Source organism: Phacochoerus africanus, chromosome 2 (assembly GCF_016906955.1).
Source record: "Phacochoerus africanus isolate WHEZ1 chromosome 2, ROS_Pafr_v1, whole genome shotgun sequence".
Taxonomy (NCBI): Eukaryota; Metazoa; Chordata; class Mammalia; order Artiodactyla; family Suidae; genus Phacochoerus; species Phacochoerus africanus.
In genome coordinates this window covers 265526647-265545671 of record NC_062545.1, presented here as the reverse complement: position 1 = coordinate 265545671, position 19025 = coordinate 265526647, and the positions used below count along the sequence as shown (strand labels likewise).

General features: G+C 38.5%; 1 pseudogene; it reads left to right on the top strand.

The window, feature by feature from the left end:
- The first annotated feature begins 17427 nt into the window (after positions 1-17427).
- On the top strand, positions 17428-18327 carry LOC125120905 (olfactory receptor 1N1-like; annotated as a pseudogene).
- Positions 18328-19025: the final 698 nt, after the last annotated feature.

The window sequence follows — 19025 nt, the reverse complement described above, 5'->3', positions numbered from 1 at the left end:
TACCAGTCATAGGCCATCACTGCAAGAAGTTCATCAATGCAAGCAAGAAATAAGAAAAAATATGTCTGTGTTACACACCCTGCATAGGCAATTGAATGTTCCTGAGTCTGTATGTTCATCAGCATCTTAGGGACAGTGACAGAGGAAAAGGAGATGTCTGTGAGTGCCAAGCAGCTGAGGAAGAAGTACATGGGAGTGAGGAGGCGAGGGTCCAGCCTGATGAGTATGATGATGAGCATGTTCCCCATATTTGCGTCAGGTACATGCTAGGAAGAGGGCAAATAACATGCCCTGTTGCTCTGGCCAGATGGGGAGCACCAAGAGAATGAACCAGGACAAGCTGCTCTGGTACTCCCTCCTCATGAAGCTTTTCTCACTTCTGTGAATGAAGACAAATGGGAAATGCCAGGAACTTAGAATTATTGTGCACAGCAGTTACCATGTGGTCACACATGCACTCTCAGAGTGACTGTCAGTGTACAGACAGATCTCACTGTGCTATACTCACACACTGATCCCTCTTCCTGTCTGGTGAGAGCAATGCAATATTATTTGTCTGAACACTGACACAGTCACATGGAGAAATTACATGACTTCAATCCAGGACTTCAGTGGAAATCAGGAACAGCTCAACAATTTTTTTTTTTTTTTTTACTGAATGGTGACACTACGTTAGACATTTGGGAGAGTGTAATAAATTAAACACAGTCCCTTCCATCTCTTTACTGTCAGATGGTTTATATGCTTATGGCTGTATTACACACACAAAACACACACACACACACACCACTTAAAGCATTATTGGTGAGATTAATGTACCATGTACAAAATCAATGCTCAAACAAAAAATAAGTTATCATTAGAATGACTAAAAATAGAAAAGAAGGAAGGAAGGAAGGAAGGAAGGAAGGAAGGAAGGAAAGAAAGAAAGAAAGAAAGAAAGAAAGAAAGAAAGAAAGAAAGAAAGATGAAAGAAGGAAGAAAGAAAGATGAAAGAAGGAAGAAAGGAAGGGAGGGGAGAAGGAAAATTATGACAGTTCATCAAAAAAACAATTACCAAATGATTATAAAATTTTACCTCTGGATATGTACACAAAGGAATTGAAGCAGGAGCCAAAGAGGTATTGATACAGCCTTGCTTAAAACATCAATATTCACAATACCCAAAATATGGGAGAAAAACCTTGTGTTTTAACAAATTAATGGATAAATATTTTGTGGTCTTATACATACTGTGGAATATTATTCAGCCATAAAAATGAATGAAATACTGACACAGCCACAACATTAATGAACCTTGAAGACATTATGCTAAGTAAAATCATGAAGTCACAAAAGTGTAAATACTATAAGATTCCAGTTATATTAGATTATTGGAATAGTCAAATTAATAGAGACAAATTTGGAATGTAGATAATCAAGGGCTAGGGTGGGGAGGAAAATGAGGTGTTATTGTTCAGTGGTTACAGAATTTCCTTTTAGGAAGATACAAAATTTCTGGAAATAGATGGTGGTAATGGTTGTACCACAACATGAAATAGTGCCACAGAACTGTACACAAATATTGAAATATTCCATTAAAAAAATATATATATATATTTTATATATATATATATATTATCACAGTAAAAATTTTAATTTATAAAATATATCACAAGAGTCAATGAATCATTGACTAAAAACAGCAATCTAAAAAAGAGTAACCCCAAAAATAAACAAATTGTCTCATTTTTTGGGCAGGATGAGTAAGCAGACAACAGTAACTAAAGAGGACAAAGATATGAGGAGTCCATCAAACAAGATCAAGTAGCTTCATGAAAATGTGTGATTATTTCTGAGGGCTCCCTTTCACTTCCAGGAAACAGTACAGGTGCAGAAAACAGCCCTTATAGAGTAGTAGATCCACATCACTTGACTCATTGCATTGTTAATAAATATGCCAATAAATAGTTTCCTTCATATCTCCCATCATCTCTCAATCCCCTTCCATCATGAGGGCTTTAAAATGGCTCAGTTCTGAGAACACATGCAAAGTGAAGGACATGTGAATTTGCCTGATGAGGTGACCAGAGAACCAAAATATTACAGATGCTGTAGGTCTAGGATATATATCAGGATTCACAGACATATGATTAACTAGACAAGGTTCCAAAAGTTACCCCACCCTGTTCCCCAGAGCGGAAATGTGGAAATCATTAAATATTGATGAGGAATATTGTGAGAAGTTCAGCAGCCTTCAAATCATCTGGACAAAGAGTCATCAACTTAAAGAGGACTTTGTTTGCTGCCTCTTTATGACTAGAGCTACGACAATTGAAGATTCAGGCTGTGAGGCTGTCTGACCAGGTCGAATGCATAAATAAATTTTCAAAGCCCTCACATGGGCCTCTCAGCTCTACAGCCATCCAGGAGAAGGGCATGAGGTTATGAGTGTGTTATACACAGAAACAGACACACAGCATGACACAGAATGACACAAAAACAAAAACCCAGGTGCTTCATTTTGGCCCTCTCTCTTACCTATACTCATCCTTGTCAGAAGTGTGGAGGTTTGTATGGATTCATACCAACTTGCAACTTTATAATGAAGTCTTTTGTCATACACCACTTAAAAAGCATTCAAACATGAACATTTCTTCATTGTTGGTGGGGAAGTAAAATGGTGCCACCATTATGGAAAACAGTATGGTGATTCCCCAAGACGTTAAAAGTAGAAGTACCACATGATCCAGAAATCTCACTTCTGGGTGTACACCAGAAAGCTTTGGAATAAGGGTCTCAGAGATACATCTACTCTCCCATGTACATTGCAGCACTGTGCTCAATAGATAAGCTATGGAAACAAGCTGATTTCCATCAACAGAAGAACGGATAAATATGGCATATACACACAATGGGATACTATTTTGTCTTAAAAAAGGAAATTCTGCCATTTCTGTCAACATAGATGAACCAGGAGTATGTTATGCTAAGTGAAATAAGCCAGTCCTACAAGGACAAATATTGAATAATTTCCCTTTAAGAAACTCATAGAAGCAGAGAATAAATGGCAGTCACCAAGGGATAGGGCGAATAGGAATGGTAGTGTTGATATTTAAATGAAATAAATTGTCAGTTATGCAAGATGACTTCTTTCTAGAGACCTGTTATATAGCATAATACCTAGAGTCAAAAACACTATACAGTGCACCTAAAAATTCCTTAATGAAGATCTCATGATAAGTTTTCTCACCACAAAAAAAAAGGACACAAGGACAATTTTAGAGGAGGCAGATGTATTGATGATCTTGATTGTGGTGGTAGCTTCACAAGTAGGGGCACATGTCCAAACTTCTCAAAATGTCATACATTATATATGTTCAGTTTTGTGTATATGAATTATACTTCACAAGCTGTTTTTAAAGAATCATGTCAAGACCACATACAGTCACCCAACACAACTCACAAACCATATACATGCACACAGAAACACCACTAAGCAACATAAGAATCACATGTGGTCAAACCCAAACACAATTAACATAAAAAGAAGCAACTTCCACACAGAAACTCAAGCACACACATGTATATTGCAGATTTCCAGCCTCCATGGTCTATTATTGGCACTGTACAATAGGACTTTCCACAAGGATAGAAATACTCTATAGCCATGTTATCCAATACAGCAGCACCAGTCTCCTGTGACTACTGGAGACTTGAAATATAGCTACTGCAACTGAGGAAACAAAATTATAATTTAATGTCATTTTAATTAATTTTAAGGTGATGGCCACATGGGGCTGGTGGCAACATATACGTCAGTGTGTGAATCAGTCACTAAAAATACATGACTATACAATCAATGTAAACACACATTTTTCTCTATCGCTTTTTCCTAGTCCTTGCATCATTGTACACATCTAGGCCAATAGATGGTTCCCCATCTTGCTCAGTTCTCTGTTGGTCCAGGCTGCTACCTGAGGATATATCTTTTTTTTTTTTTACTTTTTTTTGAATTTATCACATCTGTAGTTGTATAATGATCATAACAATCTGATTTCACAGGATTTCCATCCCACAGCCCAAGCACATCCCCCCACCCCCCAAACTGTCTCATCCGGAGACCATAAGTTTTTCAATGTCTGTGAGTCAGCATCTGTTCTGCAAAGAAGTTCAGTCTGTCCTTTTTTCAGATTCCACATGTCAGTGAAAGCATTTGATGTTGGTGTCTCATTGTACGGCTGACTTCACATAGCATGATTTTTTCTAGGTCCATCCATGTTGCAAAAAATGCTGGTATTTCGTTCTTTTTGATGGCCTAGTAATATTCCATTGTGTATATGTACCACATCTTATAGATCCACTTCCACACAGAAACCCAAGCACACACATGTATATTGCAGGTTTCCAGCCTCTGTTGATGGGCATTTAGGTTGTTTCCATGGCTTGGCTATTGTAAATAGTGCTGCAATGAACATTGGAGTACATGTGTCTTTGCAAGTCGTGGTTTCTCTGGATAGATGCCCAGGAGTGGGATTGCTGGATCAAATGGTAGTTCTATGTTTACTTTTCTGAGGAATATCCATGCTGCTTTCCACAGTGGATGCACCAATTTACAATCCCACCAACAGTGTACTAGGGTTCCTTTTCTCCACCCCCTCTCCAGCACTAATTGTTTGTAGACTTTTGGATGATGGCCATTCTGGCTGGTGTAAGGTGGTACCTCATCGTGGTTTTGATTTGCATTTCTCTAATAATGAGTGATGCTGAACATCTTTTCATGTGTTTCTCGGCAATCTGTATGTCTTTTTTGGATAACTGTCTGTTTAGATCTTCCACCCATTTTTTGATGGGGTTGTTTGTTTTTTTGGTATGGAGCTGCAGAAGGTGTTTATAAATTTTGGAGATTAATCCCTTGTCAGTTGATTCATTTGCAAAGATTTTCTCCCATTCTGTGGGTTGTCTTTTCATTTTGTTTAGGGTATCCTTTGCTGTGCAGAAACTTTGAAGTTTAATTAGGTACCATTTGTTTATTTTTGTTTTTATTGTCAATACTCTGAGAGGTGGATCTGAGAAGATGTTGCTGTCATTTATGTCAGAGAGTGTTTGGCCTGTGTTTTCCTCTAGGAGTTTGATAGTGTCTGGTCTTATATGTAGGTCTTGAATCCATTTGGAGTTTATTTTTGTGTATGGTGTTAGGGAGTGTTCTACTTTCATTCTTTTCCATGTGTCTGTCCAGTTTTCCCAGCACCACTTATTGAACAAGCTGTCCTTTCTCCATTGTATATTCTTGCCTCCTTTGTCATAGATGAGTTAGTTGTAGGTGCATGGGTTTAATTCTAGGCTTTCTATCCTGTTCCACTGATCTATATTTCTGTCTTTGTGCCACTACCATGCAGTTTTGACGACTGTTGCTTAGTATAGTCTGAAGTCCGGGAGCCTGATTCCTCCAGCTCCATTTTTCTTTTTCAGGATGTCTTTGGCTATTCTGGGTCTTTTGTGCTTCCCAACAAACTTTGAAATATTTTGTTCCAGTTCTGAGAAAAATGCCCTTGGTAATTTGATAGGGATTGCATTGAATCTGTAGATTACTTTAGGTAATATAGTCATTTTGATAATATTAACTCTTCCAATCCATGAGCATGGTGTATCTTTCCATCTATTTGTGTCATCATAGATTTCTTTCATCAGTGGCTTGTAGTTTTCAGAGTATAGGTCTTTTCTTTCTTTAGGTAGGTTTACTTCTAGGTATTTTATTCTTTTGGATGTGATGGTAAATGGGATTGCTTCCCTAATTTCCTTTTCTCCTTTTTCATTGTTAGTATATAGAAATGCTATCCATTTCTGTGTATTGATTTTGTATTCTGCAACGTTGCCAAATTTGTGGATAAACTCTAACAGTTTTCTTGTTGAGTCTTTAGGATTCTCTAGGTATAGTATCATGTCATCTGCAAATAGCAACAGTTTTACTTCTTCCTTTCCAATTTGGATTCCTTTTATTTCTTTTAATTCTCTGATTGCTGTGGCTAGGACTTCCAGAACTATGTTGAAGAGTAATGGCGAGAGCGGACATCCTTGTCTTGTCCCTGATCTCAGTGGGAATTCATTCAGCTTTTCACCATTGAGAATGATGTTCGCTGTGGGTTTGTCATATATGGCCTTTACCATGTTGATGTAGGTTCCCATTATGCCCACTTTCTGAAGGGTTTTTATCAGAAATGGGTGTTGGATTTTGTCAAAAGCATTTTCCACGTCTATCGAGAGAATCATATGGTTTTTATTCTTCCATTTGTTAATGTGGTGTATCACACTGATGGATTTGTGGATATTGAAGCATCCTGCATCCCTGGGATAAATCCCACTTAATCATGATGTACAATCCTTTTAAAGTATTGTTGGATGTGGTTTGCCAGGATTTTGTTGAGGATTTTTGCATCAAAGTTCATCAGTGATGTTGGCCGGTAGTTTTCTTTTTTTGTCTGGTTTTGGTACCAGGGTGACAGTGGCCTCATAGAATGAGTTTGGGAGTATCACTTCTTCTGCAATTTTTTGAAATAGTTTCAGAAGGAGAGGTGTTAGCTCTTCTCTAAATGTTTGTTAGAATTGACCTGTGAAGCCATCAGGTCCTGGACTTTTGTTTTTTGGAAGTTTTTTAATCACAGTTTCAATTTCAGTTCTTGTGATTGGTCCATTCATCTTTTCTATTTCATCTTGGTTTAGTCTTGGAAGATTGTACATTTCTAAGGATTTTTCCATTTCTTCTAGGTTTTCCATTTTATTGGCATATGGTTGAATATAGTAGTCTCTTATGATCCTTTGTATTTCTGTGATGCCCGTTATTACTTCTCCTTTTTCATTTCTACTTTTATTGATTTGAGTCCTCTCTCTTTTTTTCTTGGTAAGCCTGGCTAGGGGTTTATCAATTTTGTTGATCTTTTCAAAGAGCCAGCTTTTCATTTCATTTATCTTTTCTATGGTTTTCTTGTTTCTATTTCATAGATTTCTGCTCTGATCTTTATGATTTTTTTTCCTTCTACTAACTTTAGGTCTTGTCTGTTCTTCTCTCTCAAGCTGCTTTAGATGTAAAGTTAGCTTGTTTATTTAGGCTTTTTCTTGTTTCCTGAGGTGGGCTTGTGTTGCTATAAACTTTCCTCTTAGAACAGCCTTTGCTGCATCCCATAGGTTTAGGAGTGTTGTGTCTTCGCTGTCACTTGCTGCTAGGTATTTTTAAATTTCAACTTTGATTTCTTCAGTGATGCATTGGTTGTTTAGTAGCATGTTGTTTAGTCTCCACCTGTTTGTGTTTTTTTTGCAGTTTTTCTCTTATTGTTGATTTCCAGTGGTACAGCATTGTGGTTGGAAAAGATGCTTGATATAATTTCAATTTTCTTAAAGTTACTGAGGTTGGATTTGTAGCCCGGGATATGATCAATCTTAGAGAATGTTCCATGTGCATTTGAGAAGAATGTGTATTCTGTTGCTTTTGGATGAAATGTCCTATAAATATGTATGAAGTACATCTGGTTTAATGCTTCATTCAGGGCCTGTGTTTCCTTATTGATTTTCTGTCTGGTTGATCTGTCCATTGCTGTAAGTGGGGTGTTAAAGTCCCCCACTATTATTGTGTTATTGTCAATTTCTCATTTTAAGGTTGTTAGCAGTTGCCTTATATATTGTGGTGAACCTGTGTTGGGTGTGTAGATATTTAAAATTGTTGTAACGTCTTCTTGGATTGATCCTTTGATCATTATTTTATGTCCTTCTTTGTCCCTGAAAATATTCTTCATTTTAAAGTCTATTTTGTCTGATATGAGTATTGCTACTCCAGCTTTCCTTTGATCCCCGTTTGCATGAAATATTTTCTTCCATCCTCTCACTTTCAATTTGTATATGTCCCTAGAAGTGAAGTGGGTCTCTTGAAGACAGCATATATATGGGTCTTGTTTTTGTATCCATTCTGCAAGTCTATGTCTTTTGGCTGGAGCGTTTAGTCTATTAACATTTAAGGTAATTATAGATATTGTGTTCTCATTGCCATTTTATTAATTACTTTGGATTTGTTTTTGCTGCTCTTTTCCCTTTCCTTCTTCTCTTGTTCTTTCTGCCTATAGAAGTACCTTTAGTATTTGTTGTAAGGCTGGTTTAGTGTTGCTGAATTCTCTCAGCTTTTGCTTATCTGTGAAGGTTTTGATTTCTCCTTCAAATCTGAATGAGAGCCTTGCTGGGTAGAGTAATCTTGGTTGGAGGTTTTTTCCTTTCATCATGTTGAGTATATCATGCCACTCCCTTCTGGCCTGCAGAGTTTCTATTGAAAAATCTGCCGATAGCCTTATCAGGGTTCCCTTGTATGTTATTTGTTTCTTTTCCCTAGCTGCATTCAAGATTTTCTCTTTGTCTTTAATTTTGGTCAGTTTGATTAATATGTGTCTCTAGGTGTTCCTCCTTGGGTTTATTTTGTATGCTACTCATTGTGCTTCCTGGATTTGAGTGAGTGATTCCTTCCCCATGTTAGCGAAGTTTTTGGCTATTATCTCTTGGAATATTTTTTCTGTCTCCTTCTCTCTCTCTTCTCCTTCTGGCTCCCCTATAATACGGATGTTGGTGCATTTCACATTGTCCCAGAGTTCTCTGAGTCTCTCTTCATTTGTTTTCAATCTTTTTTTCTCTTTTCTGTTCTGCATCGGTAATTTCCACTAATATCTTCTCCACCTCACTTATTTGTTCTTCTGCCACCTGTATTCTGCTGTTAGCTGATTCTACTGATTTTTTATTTCAGTTATTGTATTTTGCATCTCTTCTTTTTTAAGTTTTATATCTTGTATTGCTTTGGTCAGTTTTTCCTGTAATATATCCATCTTTGCCTCCAGTTTATTTCCAATGTCTTGTATCTTCTTCAGCATCAACAGTCTAAAGTCTTTTTCCTGGAGGCTGAGAATCTCCTCATGGCTTAGCTGTTTTTCTGGGGTTTTTCCTTTCTCCCTCATCTGAGTTATAGTTCTCTGTCTTTTCATTTTGATAGGTTTTTTGTGTGATGACCTTCATACCAATAATAGAGTTGTAGCCTCTCTTCCTTCTGATGTCTGCCGCCCTTGTGGCTGAAGTCAGTATGGGGGCATGATATATGCTTCCTGATGGGAGGGGCTGACGCCTGCCCCCTGGTATGAGGAGCCGATTCTAATCTCTTTGGTGGGTGGGTTTAGTCTCTGGATGGGCTTTGAGGCAGCTGTGTGCCTGAGGGGCCTTTAGGTAGCCTCTTTACTGAGGGGTAGGTTTGTGATCCCACCTGGGTTGTTGTTTGCCCTGGGGTTTCTCAGCAGCTAGCTGATGAGTGGGGCCAGATTTTCCAAAATGGCCACCTCCAGAGAAAGGCACTGCTGCTGAATATTCCCAAGAGCTTTGCTTTCAATGTCCTTCCCTCACTACAAGCCACATTCACCCCTGTTTTTCCTCTAAGAACTGCGGTCAGGTTTGACCCAGATTCCTATGGAGACTTTGCTTTGCCCTTGGACCCAGTGCACGTGAAAGTCTGTGTGTTCCTTTTAAGAATGGGGTCTCTGTTTCCCCCAGTCCCATGGAGCTCTTGCACACAAGCCCCACTGGCCTTCAATGCCAGATGCTCCGGGGCTCTTTCTCCCTGTGCCAGATCCCCACACGTGAGATTTTGATGTGTGGCTCAGAACTCTCACTCCTGCAGGTGAGTCTCTGTGAACCAGTTAGTTTCCAGTCTGTGGAGCTCTCCACCCAGGAGGTATGGGGTTGTTTATATCACAAAATTTCCCCTCCTACCTCTTGATGTGGCCTCCTCTTTTTCTTCTGGAGTAGGATATCCATTTTGGTGAAGTGTGCTCAGTCTTTAGTTGTGAATTTTGTTGTTTTTAGGAGAGAAGTTGAGCTCCAGTCCTTCTATTCATCCATCTTAATCCCGTCCCCTGAGGTCATATCTCTTATGCCTCCATGGCCTCAGGATATTTAGCACTTTTCTACCAGTTTACAAGAAGGAGGACAATGAGCAGGATCCTCATTTACCAACAGAACTGAGACCAAAGGGAACACACCCCCAAGCTTCTGGTTTGAGAAGACCACTGAGTTAACTGCCTTCATCTTGTGATGCAGCCAGCTCAGGAACTAAAGGACTTGAACTGCATGTGTCCCAGAAGATGTCTCTAATGTCAGTGACACGTCAGTCTTCCCTCTACCTGCTCATGAGGAGAAGGAAAGGCCATGAGTACCCTTGAACTTTGAAGAACTTACAATGGAATCTGCCACTCCATCCACTGCAGAAACGACCAAACAGAGTAGTACCTAGATCTTGAGATTCACACGTAACTGATCCTAAAGTGTGCTGGAGTTCACATCCTATGACCATCATTTATTCCATCCATATGAAACCTCAAAAGACCCGCAAAAGCCAAAGTCATCTTGAATAAAATGGACAAAAATTTAGGCATCACAATTCCTATTTTCAAGCTCTACTAAAAAATTAAGAAATCAACACAGTATGCTACTGACATTAAAACAGAGATATAAAAAATGGAACAGTATATAGTGCCCAGAAATAAACCCACACATATATGCTCAACTTATCTTTGACAAGGGAGCCAAAAACACACAATATGGAAAAGTGAGTCTCTTCAATAATTGATGCTGGGAAACTGGATATCCACATACAATAGAATGAATGTGAATCCCCAACAGTAAAAACAATATCTATGCCATCCCATTATAGGGAAAAAATATTTTTGCTGACTTCATTGGCAAAAAATATGACCATAAAGGATCTATTAAAGTGAATCTCACAGTTCACAGCCATGTTCCAATAACATGAATGGACCTAGAAGGTTTATGCTCTGTGAAATAAGGCAGAGAGACAACAATAAATATCATGTTATTTCACTTATATCTGGCATCTAAAATTCAAAACAAAAAATCAACAAAACACAATGACAACAGACTCATAAATACAGAGAAGAAACCAGTGGTTGACAGATGGGACACTATCTGGGGGGAGAGAATGAGATAGGTAATGTGGATGTAGAGGAACAAACCTCCTTCCATAAAATATAGAAACCTTGGGATTTAATATACAGCATAGATAATATGTTAAAAATATATAAAAGCATATGGGGATAGATAGTTACTATATTAATAATTAATAATGTATGAAAATGTCAAATCACCATGTGATACACCTGAAACTAGCATAATATTTTTTATGAATTATATTTCACACAGCACCTGGACAGGGACTTAAAGGCTGGACCCTCAGATTAAAAGTCTTATCCTCTACTGACTGAGCTACACAGGCCCTTCAAACCATATTTCAAAACAATATTAAGTAAAGCTGCTTGAAGCTAAACTAGTCCACAAACTATCATTCATAATGCTGAACATGTTTATGAAACATAGGCTACGGGCTTTAACCATGTTTCCAAAAAATTTAGTAACTTATTAGACCTGTAACTATTGGGGTAATTGAATCAGTAGCCAAACACTTATCCTCATAGAAACTTTCAGCCCTAGATGGCTGCAAATGTTAACATAGTTTTATAAACAATCAAGAAAGAAATTATTTCTAGCTGGCAAAACTCTATCAGGAAATATAAATTAAAAGAGGACTCATGAATTCCCATTTACAGATGAGCAAACCTTGATACATAAAGCTACAAGAACACTGCAAAATTGTACAGGCTGATCTCATTCATGATTTAAATGCACTGATTCAAAATTAAATATTAGTGAGATAATTAAAATCCACTCAGAAGAAAATATGACATTATCACTACCAAATTGACTTTTCCCAGGAATGTAAAGTTGATTTCACATTGAAAAATCAATCAAAGTAAGTTACTAAAATGATAAAACAAAGTACAAATACATGATGCAAGAATAACCTTTCAACAGATGCAAGAAATAAAACATTTGATATAATTCAGTATATGCTCATTAAAAAGGTCTGTTAGCAAGCACACATAGAAGAAAATTTTCTTCATCTGAAAAAGGAGTTTTTTCAAACATATAGCATAGATAATATGTATGGTTATATATTTAATTCCTTCCTATTCCATGAGAAGTAAATAAAACACCAGCTCTTACCACAGCTCTACCACATTGTAATTGAGGCCACAGTAGGATAAGAAAAAATAGATAAAATAGATAAAATAAATAAATTCTCTAAGAAATGAAACAAAACTGCATTTTAGTCACAGCTGACAGGTTCATACTACTGCAATTTGAAGGAATCTATACATGAACCATTAAATTATTGGTCTTGATGCAAACAAAAATAAGTTAAAAAAAGACATCCCCACCATCACTTCACAATATACAAAAAAGTCAATTCCAGGTAGACTAAAGCGTGAATTTTGAAAAGCAAAATTATAAATTTTTTAGAAGAAAATGCTGAAAAATACCTTCCTTAACTCAGGGAAAAGTGGACTTATTTTTTTTTTTGTCTTTTTTAGGAAACAGCATATGGAAGATATCAGGGTAGAAGCTGAATTGGAGCTACAGCTGTCAGCCTACACTACAGCCTCAGCAACACAGGATCCAAGCCCTTTCTGAGACCTACACCACAGCTCGGGGCAACACCAGATTCTTAACCCATGGAGTGAAGCCAGGAACAGAACACACATCCTCATGGACACCAGTCAGATTCTTTTCCACTGTACCACAAGAGGAATTCTGGAAAAAGAAAAAAACTTATACAAGCTGTTTCAGAATTAGGAAATAAAAATTCTAATAAGTATTTTAAAGGTACTCGACCTCATGGTTAATCACTGAAATACAAAATCAAACCACCAGGAGTTCTCCCCCAGCATACACACACCAAATGAGTACAATGAAAAAGGCAGGCACCAAGTGTGGTAAGAATGAGCTACAAGTACATCCTCACATGTTGATGGTGGAAGCACCACTTGGTACAATCTCTTTGGAAGTAAATTTTACATTGTGGAGTAAAATGAAGATGGGGACCTTCTAAAACCAAGAAATTCCACTCCTAGATATGTAGGAAAGTGAAGGAAATGCATATGTGCACCAAGAAACATATATAGGAATGATCATGGAAGCATTATTCCTAATAACACCCCAAAATTGTTCTATCAAGAATAGGTTTCATGAGTAATGAGTGAGAACTTGCTACAATGGGGCACCTCTCAGCAATAGAAATGAACAAATTACCACACCATACCACTACCTAGATGATCTTGCAAATGTAAGACTGAACAAATGATCCAGAAAAAGAATACATAAGGTCTGAGGGCATTAATATGAACTTTCAAAACAGGCAAAAAAAAACAACATATTTGTAAGACAGTAAGAATTATTTTACTTTGAGGAGAGAAGAGATAAGACTAACAGGATACACAAAAGGAGATTCAGCCCTGCCGGTAATAATGTTCTCCATCTAAATCTGGGAAGTGAAACACAGGTGATTGATTACTAATAATTTGGGGGGCATTATGCTAAGACAAATATGTCAGACAGAGGAAGACAAACACTGTATGATATCACTTACATGTAAAATCTGAAAGTATCATACACAACTGAATAAAAAATTCAGACACAGATATAGAGAACAAACTAGTGGTTACTGATAAGGAGGGGTGAAGGGATAAGGTGGGGGAATAAGAGATACAAGTTTTGGGGTATAAGATGTATTGTACAGCACAGGGAATATAGCCAATATTTTATAATAACTGTAAATGGAAAGGAAATTTTAAATGATGCATTAAAATTCATTAACTAAAAAAAAATTCATATGTAGCCATAAAAGACCCAGAATATCCAAAGCAATCCTGAGGAACAAAGCTACAGATGTCAAGACAGTATGGTACTCATACCAAAATAGACATAAAGACCAATGGAACAGAATAGAGAACTCAAGTATAAACCTAAACCTATGGTAAATTAATCTTTGACAATGGAGGCAACAATATAAAATGGGAAAAAGACAGTCTTTTCAGCAGGTATCGCTGGGAAACCTGGACACCTGCATGCAAATCAATGAAACTAGAACACAGCCTCACCCCATGCATGAAAATAAACTCAAAGTGGCTTCAAGCCTTCATTATAAGACCAGACACCATCATACTCCTGGAAGAGAACATAGTCAAAACATTCTCTGAAATCCACCTTACAAATGTTTTCTCAGATCCGTCCCCCAAAGCAACAAAAATAAAAGAAAAAATAAACCATTGAGACCTAATCAAAATCACAAGCTTTTGCATGGCAAAAGAAATGTAAAACAAAATGACAATTTACAGAATGAGAGAAAGTAGGTTCAAATGATGCAACTGCCAAGGCTTAATCTCTATATTATACAAGCAATTTATACAAATCAACAGCAAAAGGCAAGAGCCCAAATGAAAATGGGCAAAAGACTTGAATCGACATTTCTCCAAGGAAGATATACAGATAACCAACAAGCACTTGAAACAATGTTCAACATGACTGATTATTAGAGAAATGCAAAACAAAACTACCAGGAGATATCGCCTTGCACCAGGCAGAATGGCCATCATTAATAAGGCACAAATAACAAATGCTGGATGGGGTGTGGAGATAAAGGAATCCTCCTGCACTGAGGGTGGGAATGAAAGCTGGTACAACTACTATAGAGAACAGTATGGAGGTACTTTAGTAAACTATACATAGAAATACCATATGACCCAGGTATACCACTCTTGGGCATGCACCTTGACAAAACTCTCCTTAAAAAAGTCACATGCACCTCCATGTTCATTGTAGCACTATTAGCAATAGCCAAGACATGGAAACAACCCAAATGTCCATTGACAGATGATTGGATTAGGAAGAGGTGGTATATATACATAATGGAATACTACTCAGACATAAAAAAGAACAAAATATTGCCATTTGCAGCAATATGGATGGAACTGGAGACTTTTACCCTGAGTGAAGTAAGAAAGAGAAAGACAAATACCATATGATATCCCTTATATCTTGAATCTCATATATGGCACAAAGGAAACTTTCCACAGAAAATCATATCATGGACTTGGAGAATAAACTTGTGGTTGCCAAGGAGGAAGGGGAGGGAGTGAAAGGGATCGGGGGCTTGGGGTAAATAGTTGAAGAATATTGCCTTTGGGGTCGATTATCAATGGGATCCTGCTGTGTAGCACTGGGAACTCTGTCTACTCACTTATGATGGAATATGTAATTTGAGAAAAAAGTATGTATCCATGTAAGTATAACTGGGTTACCATGCTGCAGAGTAGAAATATTTATATATATATAATATATAAAATTTAAAAAATAAATAATATAAAAAATAATCAAAATATAAAAAATTAAAAACTGTCATAGTGAAATTAATTATTAATAAATGATTGACCCATATATTATTTAAGCTGAGTGATAGGAAAATAGGTATTAATTTTAATTAACATTATCAATAGACTGTATATGTTTCATATACTCTTTTATATGTAGCATACATTTAAATAAAAACGAACTATCCCACAAATTAATTTACTTTTATAAATAAATTATCAGGTACCTTGGGCCCACATCAGAATCTAATATTATTCATATTTAGTTTCTCTGAGATCATTAAATAACAATCTTTTCTCTTCTATATGATATTTAAAATAATGATTGTGATCACTGGTCTAGTCTCTATTTTTACTCATTTCCTGGGATGTAATGTATTCACCCATGGGGACAGAACTCTCATTAAGAAGCATGGACACCATGAACAGAGAGTTGGCATGTTCAGGGTTAAGGCTGGGAGGATTCATCACAGCGGATCCTCACCCAGGGGAGAAACCAGGGTGTGGCCACAGACCAGCCTGGTCCCTCTGAATGGAATTACCATGGATGTTGCTGGGAAACAGGGGCGCAATGTACAGAGGGGACAGCTATCATGTTGGATGATTGTTCCATCTAGTTTCTAACTAGCAGGTCAGGGAATGGGTCTCAGAAGACACTGCCTGTGAAAAGGCAGCAGCTCCTCCTGGCTCCTGAGCCTGGGGCATAACCAGTTACCAGAGTATTCAGTTTCTCTAGTTTCTACACACAAAGAAGGACTCTGTGACTCCACTAATGTCTTCCTGGGGAGAAAATGGGACAGTGAACCCAAGCTCCTTCATGCAAGTGTCATAGATTGATGTTGGGCAGCACATCCAGGTGAGGATAGAGGCACAGAGAAGGGGACAGGGAGTGGAATCTACCTGAGGCCACGTGTGTGCAGGTGCACTCAAACACACATGCACACACACACAGAGCCCATAGAGCCTATTTATTTTCATTTTTGCCTTCTTTTCTACCATCCCTCACTGCCATACATTTTCTGGATCTTCTCATCCCCATGCAGGACAGCTGGTCTGGGATTCATCACATAACTGAAGGTGCAGACTGAAGAGTTTGTTGAGAATGGGTTTCAAACCACCATTCTACAAGCCCCATCAGTGACCAGGACATAGCACCTGAGCAATCACAGAGCATAACTCACTCTCACTCCACTGAAAAAAGCATGCTTCCCAGGATCACTATCAGTCACCACACCATGTCTAACAATGACAATAACATTGCTGCTCTTGCTAGCAGCCTGCCCTCCACATACATTAACTCATGAACAACTGCAATGAGTCTATGAGGTAGATACTTATGGTACAAATCCATAATCAGATATTAAGATGGAAGTAATTAACCAAAGACAGAGTGAGCATAAGGAACAGAAAAATGATTTCCACCCCATCTCCAGAGGCCAAAGCCCAGGTATTCAGACAAAAGATGAGGAAGAGGAGTGATGATTAAAATAAAAATGATGTGCTCTTCATGACAAAGTGCTTTTTAGTTTGCAGGAATTTCCTAGCCACACTAATTCATTGGGAGGTTCTTCAAAACAAAGGGGCCAGAGCATTGCCAGCACAGCTAGAGACCCCTAAGGCCCAGCTGACTCCTCTCTGGAGAAACTATTCTTTCTTCTATCTCCCTTGATATGTGCGCACACACACACACACACACACACACACATGCTCACACACACTCTAACACATATACACAGCTCCTGATTTTGCACAATAAATCCTAGTATATACATGGATCACAGATGAACACAGCATTAGGACAAGAAATTTAAATGAGTTTTCTGTAAGTTTTTTTAAGGGAACTAACTTGGAAACATTTCTACAGATGAACCCCAGTCCAGTATCATTCAGAATAAACATTGGGAAAAGTTGCAACATTACAGGAGACCATACATCGAGCTATACTCTAGACAGATGCCTCCTTATCAGAGTTCATTCTCCTATTTGTACATTTTGCAAATCAGCAGTTACACAAACTAGTGAACCTCAGTGAAATTTTCAAGTAATAGAGGAAAATTGACAAGTCCTTTGACTCTGTAATACTGACAATCTATCTTGGTTTAAGTAAGATTCTGCTCCAATTTCTCTAATTTAGAAGGAAATTAGAAACTGAACCAACATCCCTGACTTCCTTCTCCTGGGCTTCTCTCCACACCCAGACCAGCAGCCTCTCCTGTTTGGGCTCTTTCTGGCCATGTACCTGGTCACTGTGCTGGGGAACCTACTCATCATCCTGGCCATTGGCTCTGACCCTCACCTTTAAACCCCTATGTACTTCTTCCTGGCAAACCTGTCATTCATTGGCACCTGTTTCTCCTGCACCACTGTCCCCAAGGTGCTAGTCAACATCCAGACACAGCACCACACCATCTCATACACTGGGTGCCTCAGGAAGATTTACTTCTTCGTAACATTGGACTTGCTGGATGATTTCCAGGTGGCTGTGATGGCATATGACAGCTATGTGGCCATTTGCCTCCAACTTCACTACACAAGGATCATGTGCCCCAGTGGATCCTCTGTTGGTCACCACACCCTAGCTCTGTGCCCATCTCCTGGCCTGCTCACCCACTTGCCTCATGTCTCAGTTCTCCTTCTCTGCCTCCTATTCCTCCCACACTTCTTCTGTAATCTTCTCCCATTCCTCAAACTTGCCTGCTCATAAACCCACATTTTTCAGGTCATGATGTTTGCAGAGGCATAACTCTCATGTGTGGTCCCTCTCACTTGTATCCTGATCTCTTATGCCCACATCGTCCACACTGTCCTCAGGGTCCCCTCTGTGATGGGAAAGCACAAAGTCTTCTCTACCTGGGGCACTTACCTTGCAGTCACCATTTTCTTCTATGGGGCATTCTTTCTGGTGTATTTGCAACCCTCATCCTCCTACTCTGAAGAGAGTGCAATGGTGTTTTCTTTGGTATACATGACAGTCACCCCCATGCTGAACCCCTTTATCTACAGCCTGAGGAACAGGGACATGAAGGATGCTGTAGAGACTTGTTGGCATTAGAAGATGTTTTACCCCATAAAAAGTCCTTCCCTAAAGTACAGGCCCAGACTTTCAATGTGCCTTCTCCCCTCAATGTGTCCAGAATAAATGCAAAAATCTCATTCAACACAGGATCATTTACCTTCCAAGAAATGCCAGCAAATATAGACCTATCTTTTTGCAGGACTAAAATAGGGCCAAATGACCAAGGTCAGAACTGCAGTCTGGAGAGAGTGAGTGACCAGCAGTCCTTACTGGGTGACTTAATGTTTGGGAATACATATCCACGCAGATTCAACCCAGAGTTGGGGACAGTGCAATTGTCAGCCAACAGCAGGATTCTAGAAGGAAGCCCAGTAGAAGCACAGTGTAGGAGTATAAATTCTTCCCCATGAGCCACAACTTCCTGCAAACTAGGCATGTCAGGACTTAAGCCAGTAAAGTCACTTGGCTTCAAAACAAATTCTGATCTTACCTCAGAAGAAACTCACTCATGGGGACCTGCATCAACATGGAGAATATCACACCAAGTAGACAGAATCTGTGTGTGGCCTGGGAGGGCCAGAATAGTCTAGAAAAGGAAACAAAGATGAAGAAATATGTCCAAGATCATACATCTGGGCTTAGATCTTTGTCTCTGGTAAGTGATTTTGTTTTTTGTTAGTTGTGATCAGTCTTTATTGTTTATTTTTTAAAACTCTGGTTCATTTTTTTCCTCC